Source organism: Ahaetulla prasina, chromosome 3 (genome assembly GCF_028640845.1).
Source record: "Ahaetulla prasina isolate Xishuangbanna chromosome 3, ASM2864084v1, whole genome shotgun sequence".
Classification (NCBI taxonomy): Eukaryota; Metazoa; Chordata; class Lepidosauria; order Squamata; family Colubridae; genus Ahaetulla; species Ahaetulla prasina.
Genome location: NC_080541.1, coordinates 183,925,105 through 183,941,626, shown reverse-complemented (window position 1 = coordinate 183,941,626; position 16,522 = coordinate 183,925,105). Strand labels below are relative to the sequence as shown.

Here is a 16,522-nt window from a genome sequence, read left to right as displayed (position 1 = left end):
CATGTTGATTCAATATCTACTTTAAATCCCTGTTTGATTCTTCTCTACTGTCTGGAAAATTGAAGCATTTTTCTTTTCTGATTTCAGCACAAGCACTTTAAGTTAGTACTTATTAATGTATTTTAATATTACATTGCACATCAGGGCCTCTAAGGAGTCATTTTAAAATAAAATAACTCTTGCTGGTCTTTGTTTTGCTAATTGCTTAGACCATATTTTCATGCAAATGCTTTTAAGCTGTAGCCTCTTTCTGTGTGGCTTCCTTGTTCTGTGACATAGCTTTTATATTTATAAGACAACATTTTATATTTTTTGTTTAAATGTCAAAAGCCAAAGCATATATATTATTTAAAAATCTACAAAAAGTGATAAACAAGTATTTAGTTAGCAGACAAATCTGGAAAATGAATTATGGCCACCCCAGTGAGACATAGGGTGCAGATTTTATTACCAGTATAAATAGCATTTTCTGATAGGATGCAAAAATAGTTTTGTCTCTTAGCATAGAATATGATAAAAATCCATCCTCATCATTTAACAGTTGATTTAAGGTCAATATCCCCATTTCCTCCTATATTTTCATATCATCATCTTTTTCTCAATTGGTAAAGTTGGGTTTCCCTATTTGTTTATGTATTTGCATCCCACCTTTATTAATTTAACAAATAACTCAAGGTGGCAAACATATCAAACACCTCCTCCTCCATCTATAAAGTCAGTGGGAAAGTGTCAAATCTTTTTTCATTAGAAGTTCCATCCCATAGTTTCCTAACTGAAGTTAATTGAAGACCTGGTTCTGCCAGCAGGCCTGGGGAACCCAGAGTGGGATGTAGCCCATTAAATGGTTTGTGTGATCTGCTGTCGCCAGGGCAGTGGGGTGGGAGGTGGGGGTTGATTTTGTTATATTGTACTATATTCATTTGATTCTTTTTGTTAGTTTTTATTCTTTTAAATGTGGTTTTATATTCTGTAAACCACCTTGAGTCAGCATGGGCGAATAAGGGGTAATATAAATTCAATAAATAAATAAATAAACAATCATTTCCAAACAAATAGAGTTGTAGTATATTTAGATCCTACTGCTCTGCATCCAATCAAAGGTAGCGTATATGTATATCCCAAAGTTGCCCAAATCAGAACACCAATTGCTGGCTACCAATATTTAAAAATGGACAATAGATAAACATGATGTTATAAGTCCAGATTTGGAAATCGGAATCTTCCGTCATTAACTGGTAATTGCATTTTCTGTAAAGAATTTCTTGGAATTAAAGAATCCCATCAAAAATTTTTAAACAATGTATGTTCTGAAAATCTTTGCCAGACATATAAACTGGAATTCCTCATGGAATATAAATTAATCTGGGAATAATATTCATTTTGCGAGCATTCACCTTTCCCCAAAGGATAAGGTTTAATGACTCCCATCTATCAATATCTGAAGAAATCACACTATACATTACATGTTGCTAACCGAGTTAGATCCTTTAATATACACATACTTAGATATTTAATAGATTCGATAGAAATCAGACTTGATATTCCTTAAATGGATGGGTAATAAAAATTTCATCTATAGGCATCTGTTCTGATTTGGATCAGTTAATACAGTAACCTGTTATATTGCTAAAGGCATTTATTTTTTGATCAACATTGGACAGTAGCGTGATGCTTAAAAATTAACAGAAGAATGTCATCTGCAAATAAGACCAATTTGTGTTCATCTGAATTATATATCCCCCTCTGTACCTTTATTCAGCCTATTAGCCTTACTACAACAAACAAAGTGGCCAGGATACATTATATTCTGTCTCCCTGTCAGAACAAGATTGCTGATTTCAGAAGCAGATTCCAGTGGTTTATTATATAAATTAAGATTAAGGACCTAACTGAAAATTCAAAGCAGTGGGAGAAAAGGAAGAGAAAAATATGAATCCTTCATTTTGAAGCTAATCTTCCAACTACTAACACACAAAGAGATTCTCTCTCTCTCTCTCTCTCCACCCCCAGAACAAAATCGATCACAGATAAAAAAAAATCCAGTTTAGATCAATCCACAATGCTGACTTTTATAAAGAACTTCATTCACATCTAGCTCCATATTTCTTTAGATAGTTAACTTCTTTTGATTCTCTTGCCTTCTTCTAGCGTAATAAATTATTCTTACCTGTGGCTGGAGTCAAACTGAGATGCTGTATTTCCATGATAGAAAGGAGACAACAACAATAAAAGGCAAAATAGAGCTGGCCCCATCCCTTTTTAAAATTCATCAGAGAAAAACGGAAAGCTTCTTGCTGAATCTGAGTCTCACTAGACTTTGCTGGTTCTGCCCACTATCTAGATTGGCAGGTTTAGATTTGATTAACTCTTCTGCATCTGAATTTCTTGAGATGTTTTTTTTCCCTTCATTGCATTAGACTTTATTTATATGAAGTCCTGCGGAATTTGACATGGAACCTATCTAATCAACATTTTTTAAACTTTGCATGTGTTAGCATGAAGCATGAAGCCAAAAGCCGCCTTCTGTGTTTCTTTCCCCGTAGATCATGGGTATGTGGAGGTATGTAAGATATAGGTTACATTTGTTGCTCACGATAATTGGAGACTAGATGATCTTAAATTGATATTGTCACTTTTTAAAATCATGCAGTGTCTACTCAAAAGCAATGCTCTGTTTTTTTAGTTTGACTACAATCCTTTGAGATAAATAAGGCTGACGCATAGTGATCAACACAAAATCAATTAATTTTGATCTTTTCTGAGCAAAAATTGGAGCCAAATTTTTTTTGATCAAAATATTTACAACACGTATTACATGTTTAAGTTTAAACATCATCCTCATATCAAGAATCACATTCTGGAAGTGCATTTTTTAAAAAAAATCATTCTGAAACATTCTAAGAACGTATCTGCACTTACTGCTTAAACTGTCCAGGTTGAAATGCTGTGTCAACAATGGGCCGGTATCAGCCCAGATAGCAGGTTGACTCAGCCTTCCATCCTTCCGAGGTTGGTAAAATGAGGACCCAGATTGTTAGGGGCAATATGCTGACACTTGTAAACCATCCAGAGAGTGCTTAAAGCACTATAGAGCGGTATATAAGTCTAAATGCTATTGCTATAGCAAGCCACTATGCTCTCCCATTGGACAATTCAATTGATGTGTCCTCCCATCTCTTTTTCCAGGAAAGCAATTGCCAATATATTAGTTGGCACACTAAACATAGTAACATAACATAAGAACATAATGTAACGTAACAACATTTTAATTAGATTTATGTACATAATGTTAACCTATTAAATACATCTTCATACAGACATAGCAAGCACTTTAAAAATACCTTCTTACTACCCTTATGCTTTCTAATGTATTTTACAGCTTTATTATGAATACTAAATAACAGAATAAATGATAATAGTATTTGCCTTGTAAATGGTATCCTGATGGTTTAAAAACTGGCAGACTTTTTAAAAAATTGCTAGATTTCTTTCCCTGAATTTCCTACTTTTTCCTGTGTTTGTTCGCTTATTTTAAGTTAAGTGGTATATTGGGTTATTCCTTTTCCAGCCATAGACTGGGAAATAATATTTCTGCCAGGTTTCAAATAAACAGCTTTCTTTTTCAAAGTGTTATACAGGTGGTTCTCACCTTACAACAGTTTATTTAGTCACAATTCAAAGTTACAATAGCACTGAAAAAAGTGAGTTATGACCATTTTTCACACTTATGACCTTTGTAGCATATGACCCATGATCATGTGATCAAAATTCAGATGCTTGATAACTGGTTCATACTTATGACTATTGCTGTGTCCCAAGATCATGTGATCACCTTTTGCAACCTTCTGACAAGCAAAATCAATGGGGAAGCCAGATTCACTTAACAACTGTGTTATTAACTTATCAACTGCAATGATTCAGTTAACAACTGTGGCAAGAAAGGTCGTAAAATGAGGCAAAACTCATTTAACAAATGTCTCACTTAACAACAGAAATTTTGGGCTCAATTGTGGTCAAGGACTACCTGTAGTACAGTAAGTGTTATAACCACTGTGCTAGTAGAGCTTGGTAACTCTTCCTGGTAAGAGTAGATCCAAAATGTAATAGTGACTATTGTAAGCAGAGACTCAGTTGAAGGGACTCCTTGCCTTTGGCTCTGAGAAGTCACCAGTGAACTGTTTAGGTTATAGCCTGCAACAAAATGAGGTAAGGTATCCAAAACAGACAGGAGTACTTGAGATAATGGAAAAATGGGCCACAAAAACAAAACATTGACATGTGGGGGATTAATAAAGGATGCTGCCACCTAATTTAATTAATTAAGTAATTAAAGATCTTGGAGTTTTCATATCAAGTGATCTAAGTGCCAAAGCCCACTGTAACTACATCGCAAAAAAGGCCTTAAGAGTTGTAAACCTAATCTTGCGTAGCTTCTTCTCCAAAAACACTACACTACTAACCAGAGCATATAAAACATTTGCTAGACCAATTCTTGAATACAGCTTGACTGTTTGGAACCCATACCACATTTCTGACATCAATACAATTGAACGTGTCCAGAAATATTTTACAAGAAGAGTTCTCCACTCCTCTGAATACAGCAAAATCCCTTATGCCACCAGACTTGAAATTCTGGGTTTAGAAAATTTAGAACTACGCCGCCTTCGACATGACCTGAGTTTAACTCATAGAATCATCTATTACAAAGTCCTTCCTGTCAAAGACTACTTCAGCTTCAATTGCAACAATACACGAGCACACAATAGATTTAAGCTTAATGTTAACCGCTCCAAACTTGATTGCAGAAAATATGACTTCAGTAATAGAATTGTTAATGCTTGGAATGCACTACCTGACTCTGTGGTCTCTTCCCAAAATCCCCAAAGCTTCAACCAAAAACTGTCTACTATTGACCTCACCCCATTCCTAAGAGGTCTGTAAGGGGTGTGCATAAGAGCACAAATGTGCCTACTGCTCCTGTCCTATTGTTTCCTTTTGTTATATCCAATTAATATAGTTATTACATACTCATACTCATATATATGCTTATATATTGTATAGTTATTTCATACTTATGCTTATATATACTGTGTGACAAAATAAATAAAATAAAATAAAATAAACATTCTCTTTAGAAATGGTTGCCAGCCTGCTCTGACAAGAGGACAACGTCCCCACACTTGTATTTATGGTGCCATGCAACACCAAATTTCCTGCTCCAGCCCTCATTCAGCTAGTGAGTGAAATAAGATATTGGAGCCAATTTGCTTTTAAGCATCAGCAACTGCTATGCTTGGTCCTGTATATGTATTTCTGTGTATTACAGTTCTGGACCAAGGTAATTCAAATCCTGTGCCAAGAAAAGTCTAATGCTATTACCACTATTTGTAATAAACAGCAAGCATAACACATATTTCTACATACTGGCACATCTTTGCCTCAATAATTCATGAGCAAAAATGCTATATAGATACAAACAGCAAAGATGACTAAATGTCCTACTGAACTTCTGTAAGCTTTTGTATCAAAATGTATTTTTAAAGAAGTTATATGAGATGCTGAAGTGGAGAGTTTGACAATTCACACAATCTGCTTAGTCATTATTATTCAACTTCTCTTGAACCTAACATTGCAACTTCATTAGTGAAGGTTTATTTTGTCCACTATGCACTCTCACTGACATTTGGGGAGGGTATTATTTGCTCTTTTACCTCACGCGCCAAAATGTTTTGTCCTTGAATCAGTTATGGTTCTTTTTAGGAGAAGACACATCACCATAATTAAAGATTGTGCAATGATTCAGGTAGTTTATGGTTGATTTTTGTAATCTTAAAGCAGGTTGCTCTTTTTCAGCCTTGGTCCTGAGATCTTTATTATGTAGGAAAATATTTGTCATGAAATCATAACCTGATTTCTATAATAACAGTCATGGCTTATGCTTTGAATAAACATAGAATTTGTAGCTCAAATTCTATAGTTAAAACAAATCTAGCATAACACAATGTGTGAACCTATTTCTGACCTCCTTAACAGAATCGTTGAAAGGATTACCAAACTATGTATGTGAATGCTTTCAGTTGATATATACAATGGAAGTTTAATTTGTAATTAATTATAATGGTACAATAAAGTAAATACCCTTATTCAAATATCCATAAATCCATAAAGATGGGTTAAGCAGTCATCACAGTAGAAAAAGCTGTGGGTTGTTTAAAGTTTACATTTCATTGTGCAACTGGCCACTAAAATCACCATAGGTTAAGGAAGCTAGCCATTCAAAATGGCTGATCATAATTTAATATCTTAAGTTCTCTTGTATTACTTGGCAGTCATTGGACCTTTGCTATGTACATCATAAAAGAGAAAATCTCATAAATAAATACCCTTATCAAAAAGAATATGGTATGTTGTGTATAACATGAAAATGTGTCAATACCATATTCCTTTTGATAAGGGTATTTATTTATGAGATTTATAGGCCACCCCCAATATTTTATAATTCTGGGCAATACTATGCATTACACAGTATTATATAATCATAATTTCTGCTTTTCAGATGATCTAACTTTCTGTGATTTCTTATTTTTTGACCATCATTTTTATTTATCCTTCCATATAGAGGAAAAAATACAATTGGAGAAAATGCTGATTGCTTTAAGCTAATCTTTTTTTCTTTTTCTTTTCAGCATTCTGGATGCAAAATAACAATAAAAACTCCATATATTTCCTGCTATCTTCTATTTCCTTTATCGATGCATTCTCATTCTTCCTGGGGTATGGAGCAAAGATGAAAACTTGCAAAAACCAGTACTGTTTACCAATTTTGAGTCACAGACTGATTTTTTTTAAAAAAAATCACCAGTAGATGATTATACTGCCTAAAGTAAACAACAAAACAATTGCCAGATTGAGAGATTTGCTCAGTCAGTGAAACCTGATGGGTATAGGACAATGTAATGATTTAAGAACTGTAGCTATTACATTTGTGTTCTTCCATGGCAAGACCTCAGGCACATACTTATCTTCACAACACATAACTTATTATCAATCCTCCTTTAGCCACATTATAGCAGAGATAAAATATTGCAATCTCTCTGGAACCTGCATTTGGACATGCCCCAATGCAGCATTTGGAAAGGAAAATACCTGCATTTTCCTCATTATTTGCAATCTGGCATATACAGTATTATTTCTTTCCACTTTGAAAATTGGGAGAGGAATAACCAAAAACGAGAAAACTAGAATGGCGTTCTAAATATTTATCATCTCTCCACATAGATCCCTAAAATATTTTCATTACTGAACTTATTTCTATTTTATGTATAGCACATCCCTGCCTGGAGGTGCTTACAATCGTGGCAGAGTTGAATTTCTGAAATATCTTGATATCTTCAGTTGATTTCATTAACAACTGATTAAGCAGAATGCTGAATGTGTTGGCATTTATTCATATACAGGATCGATGAAAAGAGCCATTTCAGGGTGACACTTGTGCCAAAGAAATCCTATTGAAAAGTCCTAATTTGTACCAACGTCATTTAGTTTTGTCTGTTGTGTAAGGACTTGTAAAATGATGTTTGGAGGAAGACAATTGTCATGGGGGTGGGGGTGGGAGCAGGAGGAAGCTAGCTAATATTAAATAAATGTATTTAAGAGAGTATGAAGACAAGAAGCCCAAGAAGAGAACTGGTTACTGGATAGAATGCAGTCAGGGCTGCAGGCAAAGTCAGACAACATTAAGTTCAAAATGGAGTGTGTGCAATGTATTAAGGACAACACATCAGTTCAAATAATCCTGATTTCTAATTTTTTTAAAGTTTTTATAAAGGAGCAAAGGAACAAGATTCTCTGACTCCATTAGGTATGTCAGTGATGTCTAGAAAATGGTGCTTCAAGATTATAGCTCAAAAATTCAGAAAAATGATGTAACTGAAAAAATACTGGGGATCAACGGGGTCCATTTATATGGCCATTTGGACACACAATCATATCAACATATTGCTGCTGTATTAGCTCTCTGCCTATGGTTGTCACGTCATGCCCTAATCCACCCAAGTAAATAATTGTCACATTTTGATCGTCATTACTATAAGACTTACATATTGTTATAATTTCAGAAACACAATGACAATATGATTTCAAGACATTGCTAATAGCCCTACGTGAATCAAACTGCAAGAAAGCATAAGGAAAGACAAGTGTTCTTGGTTTCAGATTATGTATCTAAGAATGCTATATAATCTGAGACACAGTTCATCTTTTTACTTCGGCTTGTTCCTTTAAATCAAGCCTATATTTTAAAGCCTCTTTCTAATCACAGGGCACATTTAATCACAATGCCAGATTGTTGTTTATGAGAAAAAGGACAGCTCTGAGGTTTACCCATAGGTTTTTCTCTAACAGAACCATTCATTTTACACTAGACTTTCCCAACCCGGTGCCCACCAGATGCGATAGGATTGCAGTTGGCAAAATTCCTAGCCAGTATGGAAATTTTAGGAGCTGCAATTCTAAGACACCTGGAGGGCATCTTGCCAGATAAGGTTCAGTACTCTGTGAAGCAAGAAACATAGTTTAGCTAAAAAGAATGTGGCATACCCTTTGCCCTAGGCCTCCACCGATCTTGCTTGATTCTATATGCACACTGACTTCCAAATTCCTAGATTAATAATGGAAGAATTGCAGATCCCTAAAATAACACTCAAATGATAAAAGCCTTGATTTCCCCTGCTGCTAATTTTAATTGACTGCTCCGGTAATAGCAATTTCAAACTTGGGAGGTTGAAAGGCGGATGAAAAGAGGCAAGATTACTGTTCTGCCCCCCTCCCAAATAGTTATACTACTCTTCTTTGAAGAAGAAGAATAACAAAGCGCTAAACAGCATGTCCTCCCTTTCTGGAGACTCTTTGGGCATCATGGTGATGAGACACATCAAACAGCCCAACCTCACTTAAAAAAACACCAACCAACCATTTAAAAAAAACCAAAAAAAAAACCAAAGCACCACCACTACCACCCTAAAAAAGCAATGCGATTTCTCAGACACCAAAAGCCTGAAAGGTCAGTCTCACTGCGTCACCACAGTTGCAAAACACCCGGGGGTGGGGGTGGGGGGAGGTGATATTGTTTGCCTGTTTGCCCCACCGGCCGATACAATTCTGCAGCAATCGAATCAATCCATCAAAGTCTACATGTGGGGTGGAAAGAAACAACCGTCCGGCCACACACACTCGCCTCTCCTTCCTCATCAGGTGACAGCGGTGTAGCCCAAACTCATTTCAGTCCAGTCAGGGCAACGCACCTGCCTGCCCATTGCGGGATGCAGCCCAGGCCAAACGCAGTGCCAGGAGGAAGGGGGTCAGAATATTAGTGGTACTACTAGGCAGCGTGAACAACAAGAACGAGGCGACGATCGGAAGGAAAGAAAGAAAGGCACAAGCACTTGCGTGAAGCCCAACAAGTTCCCCACTAGTATTCCCCACTCCAGGAGCCCCCGACTGCCTCTCAGACGTGCCCGTATACCTTACACGGCATCCAGAAACAGCCAGACTTTGGCTCCCTCTTTTCCAGCCTCAATCCACCGGGAGCGGGGACGGTGGGAGGAAGCGAGGGAAGATGCCGAAGGTCCGCCCCGGGCACATCCTTTGCTGCGTTTCTTTTTTTCGCCAGGAGTGGAGGGAGGGAAGGAGGGAGGGAGGAGGGCTTACCTGCTTGGCTCTGCCCGGCCGGTCCTTAGAGTGGGAGGCACAGCGAGACCGTCCCCCCCTCCTCGAGAGAGAGCGAGAGAGCCCGAGAAGCCAGACCCGAGGCGGTGTTGGTTTCTTTCCTGCCCCCAACCCCCTCCACTCCCCACTTCCAAAGCCAGCCAAGCGCTCTAGCGGGCCCGTCGGTTTCTTCCGGCGAAGCTGCGGCGAAAGCTGCCGCTTCGCAAAGACTGCAGGCAAATCGCTCCCCTCTCCCACCCTCCTTCTCGGCACCGGCCGGCCGCCAACCTCTCTCCCTCTCTCGCTCTTTTTTTTTTGGGGGGGGCTGGTTTCTATAGCAACTGGGTAATGCTCAGCGCATCCTGCCTGCGGGGACCGTCGCCCCCGCCCGCTAGCCCAGCGCGCGTGCACGCGGACGGCTGAGCCCCTGTCTAGGCCCGGGAGGGGGTTCGCCTAAACGGAGGCTTACCGGCTCGCGGGTGGCGGCGGAGGCAGCGGCAGTGGCAGCAGGCAGCCAGCTCGCTCGAATCCTCTCCAGATTTTCCCCTCCCCCACCTCACCACCGCGATCTCGTGACACGCGCGTGGGCGCGTGACTACAGAGAGGCCTGGGACACGTGTACGATGCTTCCTCCGAATGACCTGTAAGGACACCGGCCCGGTTCCGCCAACCTGGAGCACCTGCTTTTATTCCACGGGGACTAAGCATCTTACCCGTCCCGGCCTACCCCTTTCCCCACGTTTCCATTGTAGAGTGGTACCAACGACGCTCCAAAGGGCCGGCAACGCTTCGTCCGCAAGACTGTAAAAGGAGGGTCGACCTCCCTCTCTCCTCCACCCCCAGCCCCACAAGCAGGTTGGTTCCTAGGCGACGCTAAGGATACTCTTTGCGGATAGCTTAAGAAAAGTGAAGATCGTAGTGGTCCAGCCACGCTTAAGGCACCTACAAGATTCTAGGCCACAAAAATAATTTCCCGCAAAATACGAAGGCATTAAATAAGAGTCTAATTGACAGCCCCGGGGGGGGGGAAAAAAAGGAATGGTATGAAAAATCTGGCTGCTGCTCATAGTGAGTTGGGCACAGTAGGAACACAGCAGAAGAGATGGAGATACTTGTGTGGTTGGACTTGGGAAAATATTGATCTCCCAAAGAAGAGTGTGACAGGCAGGGGACATCGTAATGGATCAGAACCATGAGACTCAGAGACCCAAAATTGTATCCTAAAGCATTTCCAACATTGTTCCTTAAGTTTTCTTTTACTTTTCTATAGAATTGTTGCCTTTTCTCAGATACTCCTGCAGAAACCCACAATCCAAGATTTTTTGGATAAACCAGTCAGAAGTTTAGTCTTCTGTAGCCCATCTCCAGCACGCATCTGAAACCTCAGAAGACTAAACCTCCGGTCCAGGTGACCAAACCAGATTGGATTCTGCAAGATTATCCTGGGACACACATATTTGCTTTCATTTGTGAAACCAGTCAGAGGGATTGCCTGATTGAGGTAGAATTGGAAGCTGGACCATAGAACCTTCCAAATATCTTCTGCAAATGCAAAAAATGTGCAAAAATTCCTCTGAAAGTTGTTTCTGAAGGGAAAACAGATAAAACAATTTGCAGGATGGATGTACTATAGGTTTGTATCAACTTGTTGCTATTTGTGTACAGTATGCTAACTATTTCAATTTCATTTCTGGAGCAGAATTCTGTATGTGTGAGGATAATAGCTGCTGACCTTGGAGAATCATGTGTGGAATGGATGCTAATACAGTAGATTAATAAAGATATTATAGCCTCTGCCTTTTCAGTTATAGGAATCAGTAACCAGATAATGGTGATATAGCTATGCAATCTTTGTGGTGAATTTGTATCATCTGATGTAACTTAACCCCAAAAGAAGTATCCAGTGGAATTTAATCAAATGTTCTTGGAGATGTTAGGGAACTTCATGGAATTATTTTCTTCCAATTACAGATATGAATCAAGATGTGGGATTCAGGCCTTGGCTTTTAAAACCATACTTGTTTTCATAGGTCCACTTAATAATTTGTTTTACAAAATCTTTATGCTTTTGTTCTTAAATTAAGTTGCTACAAAGCTATATGTGTGTACTTAAAAGTATGTTTCATTGCACTCAATAGAGATTTCTTCTAAAAAATATATTACAGGTAAATCTTGACTTACGACCATTCATTTCAAAGTTAGGATGGTTTTAGAAAAAATCATTTACAACACATCTTTTAAATTACAACTATCTTATCACCCCCATCATGTGATTGCAATTTAAGCACCTTGCAACTGGCCCATATTTATGACAGTTGCAGCATTTTTGGTTGTGATTTGCAGGTGAGTCTGACAGGCAAAGTCAATTGGAGAAGCTGGATTTGCTGGGATAAAAATTGGGTTTGGTCATGACTGCATTGCTTAGAGACCAAAATTCCTGTACCAATTGTGATCATAAGTCCATGACTATCTGTATAGGATTATTAAAGGCTAAATACTTTTCAGCTGTACAAATGAAATCATTTATTTAAAGCAGCCAGCAGAAATAAAATATGATAAAACTATCGCCCAGTCCCTTTCCCAACAAGGATGTTCTAGGACAGGGGTGTCAAACTTGTTTCATCACGTTGTCACATGATGTATCGGGACTTTCCCCTCCTTTGCTAAAATGGGGGTAGAGGTGGCCAATGCATGACGCATCCGGCCTGCAAGTTTGACAACCCTGCTTTAGGACATCATCAGGTGTTTGATTTGAGTTTGTGTTTTGTAACTGGTACAAAGACACTCCTTTGGTTTCACATAGATAATAATGTTAAGAACTACTTTATCTAGTTTTTTGAAATCCTGCTTTGTATTTGATCATTTATTTTATTAATTTATTTACTACTTTTCATCACTTTCAGCTGTCAGTGTGCTGTGCACCACAAAAGCTTATATTTTCTTTATTTTGGAGTGAGTGTGGTGGTGCAGACTAATCATCATGTTTATTTTATAATAATTATTGCCACCAGTTGTGGAAGTACCCTTCTTTGTATTCCTTTATTTCCAATGCTAACTATGGCTATCTACTCCTGTCCATTGTCTTTTTATTCACCTTATCACACAATTTGCCTATCATTGTTCTCCCTGTCCCTTTGAAACAATCACAAAGCATTATAAGAAGTGCTGGCATGGAATTCCGCCAATAATACATAAATGAAGATTTGAATTTGAGTTCCTGCATCCAAGCCAAAGTTATCATCAATTGTTACTTGAACCTGTTCACTCGTCACATACTTTTCTCCTTGTGTTTCTCCTTAACACAATAAGTTAAAATTATTTAAGATAACAAGAAGACATCTTGAAAACAATTTATTCAAGCTTGAAAAACTCTGCTAGAAAAGCTGTTTCAATGCATTCTGTAATCCCTGAGCTAACTATCCTCTCTCCATTGCACTATGATGCTACCAAAATGGGAAACTCAGCCTAGAATTTGACAACTATGATGGAATCTTCTCTAAAGGTTACAGCTTTTCTGCAAATGAGAAAGCGAGCAAAAGCATTTTTGTTCTAAAGGAACATCTGACAAATATTCTCACCCTTTTCTTTCAGTTAGTTAAGTGGAGATTACAGATCTAATGTCATTATCAGGCGGAGCAATAAAACTTGCCCTTAGAATCAGCTGCAGTAATGATGCAGTTCTCTTAAGGGGGGTTATTTTCACAAGCACTAAGATCAAGTTGCTTTAAGAACATACACCATATCCCTTGTGGCTCTTTCTCTCTCTCTCTCTCTCTCTCTCAGGTAAAGTCTCATCTTTCTTCTAAAGAGTTCATTTGTCTTCCTAATGAAGCACAATGGGGTATTCAGTCTTCTTCTGTGTCCTCGTTTTCCATATTCCTAGTTTAGCAAGAGAGGCTGGGAAATTACAAATATATAATGCCTACCAGCCATTTGGAAACCCGCCCTTATTGACAAACGAGTCCCTAACATGAGGAATGACACCAGACCCACACTCACAAGGTCCACACAGGATGTCACCACCGCACATCCACCCAGAAAGCAGACCCAAACCCACACTGATCATGAAGCACGACCAAGGACCAGAAGCCAGACCGCAGCTGCAGCATTAGCCATTTCAAACCCCTCCAATCCATTCATGCAGCAGACTGACACCCACTATGAAGATGTAGCATGACCACAAAGCCAAACAACAGCTATGCAGCTCACCAGCTCAAATCCCCCTGCAGCACAGACTAGACTGAGCACAACCAAGCCCCCACCAACACAGGACACCCCCCCAGCCAATCAGAGCACAGAAACACCCCCATCCAATCAGAGCACAGCCAAGCTCCCACCCAATCAGTTCAAACCCCCACTAGCAGTTAAAAGGAAGAAACAGCTGCGATCACACATTGCTCCCAGAAGCACGAAGCTGAAGCCTGAAGATGACGAATGAGACTTCGTTGAAACGTCGCCAAGACACTTCCAATTTTACACGGGAGAAAACCCGAACAACCAAAGACCTATATATATATTGCTCCCAGAAGCACGAAGCTGAAGCCTGAAGATGACGAATGAGACTTCGTCGAAACGTCGCCAAGACACTTCCAATTTTACACGGGAGAAAACCCGAACAACCAAAGACCTATATACAAACACTCGTGAAAACCTCAGAAAACAAATATATATATATATATATATATACACACACATACACACACACACACACACACACAGTATATATGTATGTGTATGTGTACGTGTGTGTGTGTGTGTGTGTGTGTGTGTAGGTCTTTGGTTATTCGGGTTTTCTCCCGCGTAAAATTGGAAGTGTCTTGGCGACGTTTTGATGAAGTTTCATTTGTCATCTTCAGGTCAGTGTTTACAGCTTCGTGCTTCTAGGAGCACTGTGTGATCGCAGCTGTTTCTTCCTTTTAACTGCTAGTGGGGGTTTGAACTAATTGGTTGGAAGCTTGGCTGTGTTCTGATTGGGTGGAGGTGTGTTCTGATTGGTTGGGGGTTTGGCTGTGCAAGCAAAAGCACAAAGCCGAAAGCACCAGCCTGAAGATGATGAGTGAGACCTCGTCGAAACGTCGCCAAGATATTCTCAACCTTACATGAGAAAAGACCTGAATATGCCAAGACCTACATATATATGTGTATATATATATGTGTGTGTGTGTGTGTGTGTTGTTTTCTGAGGTTTTCACGGGTGTTTGTATATAGGTCTTTGGTTGTTCGGGTTTTCTCCCGTGTAAAATTGGTCTGCTTTCTGGGTGGATGTGCGGTGGTGACATCCTGTGTGGACCTTGTGAGTGTGGGTCTGGTGTCATTCCTCGTGTTAGGGGCTCGTTTGTCAATAAGGGCGGGTTTCCAAATGGCTGGTAGGCGGGAGGTGTCATCTCGTTTGTTCATGCTGTGTGGGCGTTTTTCTATCTCAATGGCTTCTCTGATTATTCTGTTGTTAAAGTGTTCAGTTTTGGCGATAGTTCTGATCTTTTTAAAGTATACATATATATGTTTTCTGAGGTTTTCGCGGGTGTTTGTATGTAGGTCTTTGGTTATTCGGGTTTTCTCCCGCGTAAAATTGGAAGTATCTTGGCGACGTTTCGACGAAGTCTCATTCGTCATCTTCAGGCTTCAGTTTCGTGCTTCTGGGAGCAATGTGTGATTGCAGCTGTTTCTTCCTTTTTAACTGCTAGTGGGGGTTTGAACTGATTGGGTGGGAGCTTGGCTGTGCTCTGATTGGATGGGGTTTTTTTGTGCTCTGATTGGCTGGGGGTGTGTCCTGTTTGGGTGGGGGCTTGGTTGTGCTCAGATTAGTCTGAGTTGCAGGGGGATTTGAGCAAGAAACCCAATGGCTCCCTAGGACACACCATCTACCAGAAGAAAACACACACAAACCGGTATCTGCACGCACTCTCACACCACCACCCAGCACAGATCAACTCCGTAGCCAAGACACTCATCTCTAGAACAAAACGCTTAGCTGACGAACAACACCTAAAAACTGAACTAAACACTCTCACAAATGTACTAACATCCAATGGATTCCAGAGAAATAAGATTACCAAACTAATCCAAAAAGAACCCCCCACTAAAACCCAAGACAGAGAACAAGAAAACGGCACAGCCCTCCTCCCATATATAAAAGGCACCACAGACAGAATCAGCAAGATCCTCCACAAACATAACATCAAGACAGCATTCTGCACAAACCAAAAAATATCCACCATCCTAAGAAACCCCAAAGACAAAATTGAGTTAGAAAATCAAGGAGTATATGAAATCCCATGCACCGCCTGCCCACCACATACATCGGACAAACCAACAGAAGAATAAGCGCATGCATTGAAGAACACAAGAACTCAGTCAAAAAAGAGGAACCAACTTCTTCCCTGGTCCAACACCTTAAAGCCACAGGACACGATATTGACTTTAAAAAGACCAGAACTATCGCCAAAACTGAACACTTTAACAACAGAATAATCAGAGAAGCCATCGAGATAGAAAAATGCCCACACAGCATGAACAAACGAGATGATACCTCCCGCTACCAGCCATTTGGAAACCCGCCCTTATTGACAAACGAGTCCTTAACACGAGGAATGACACCAGATCCACACTCACGAGGTCCACACAGGATGTCACCACCACACATCCACCCAGAAAGCAGACCCAAACCCACACTGATCAGGAAGCACGACCAAGGACCAGAAGCCAGACTGCAGCTGCAACATTAGCCATTTCAAACCCCTCCAGTCCATACATGCAGCAGACTGACACCCACTACGAAGATGTAGCACGACCACGAACACGAAGCCAAACAGCAGCA

The 16,522-nt window shown here is 39.8% G+C and overlaps 1 protein-coding gene across 1 annotated transcript in view; it reads right to left on the bottom strand.

Annotated features, from left to right (window-relative positions):
* The window catches only part of PACSIN1 (protein kinase C and casein kinase substrate in neurons 1), a 75,932-nt gene extending 65,636 nt beyond the window's left edge, over window positions 1-10,296 (bottom strand). Inside the window, exon 1 of the mRNA XM_058177217.1 lies at window positions 10,175-10,296. The gene's annotated coding sequence lies outside the window, so the exon portion shown is untranslated. The remainder of the gene's footprint in view (window positions 1-10,174) is intronic.
* Between the last annotated feature and the right edge of the window lie 6,226 nt (window positions 10,297-16,522).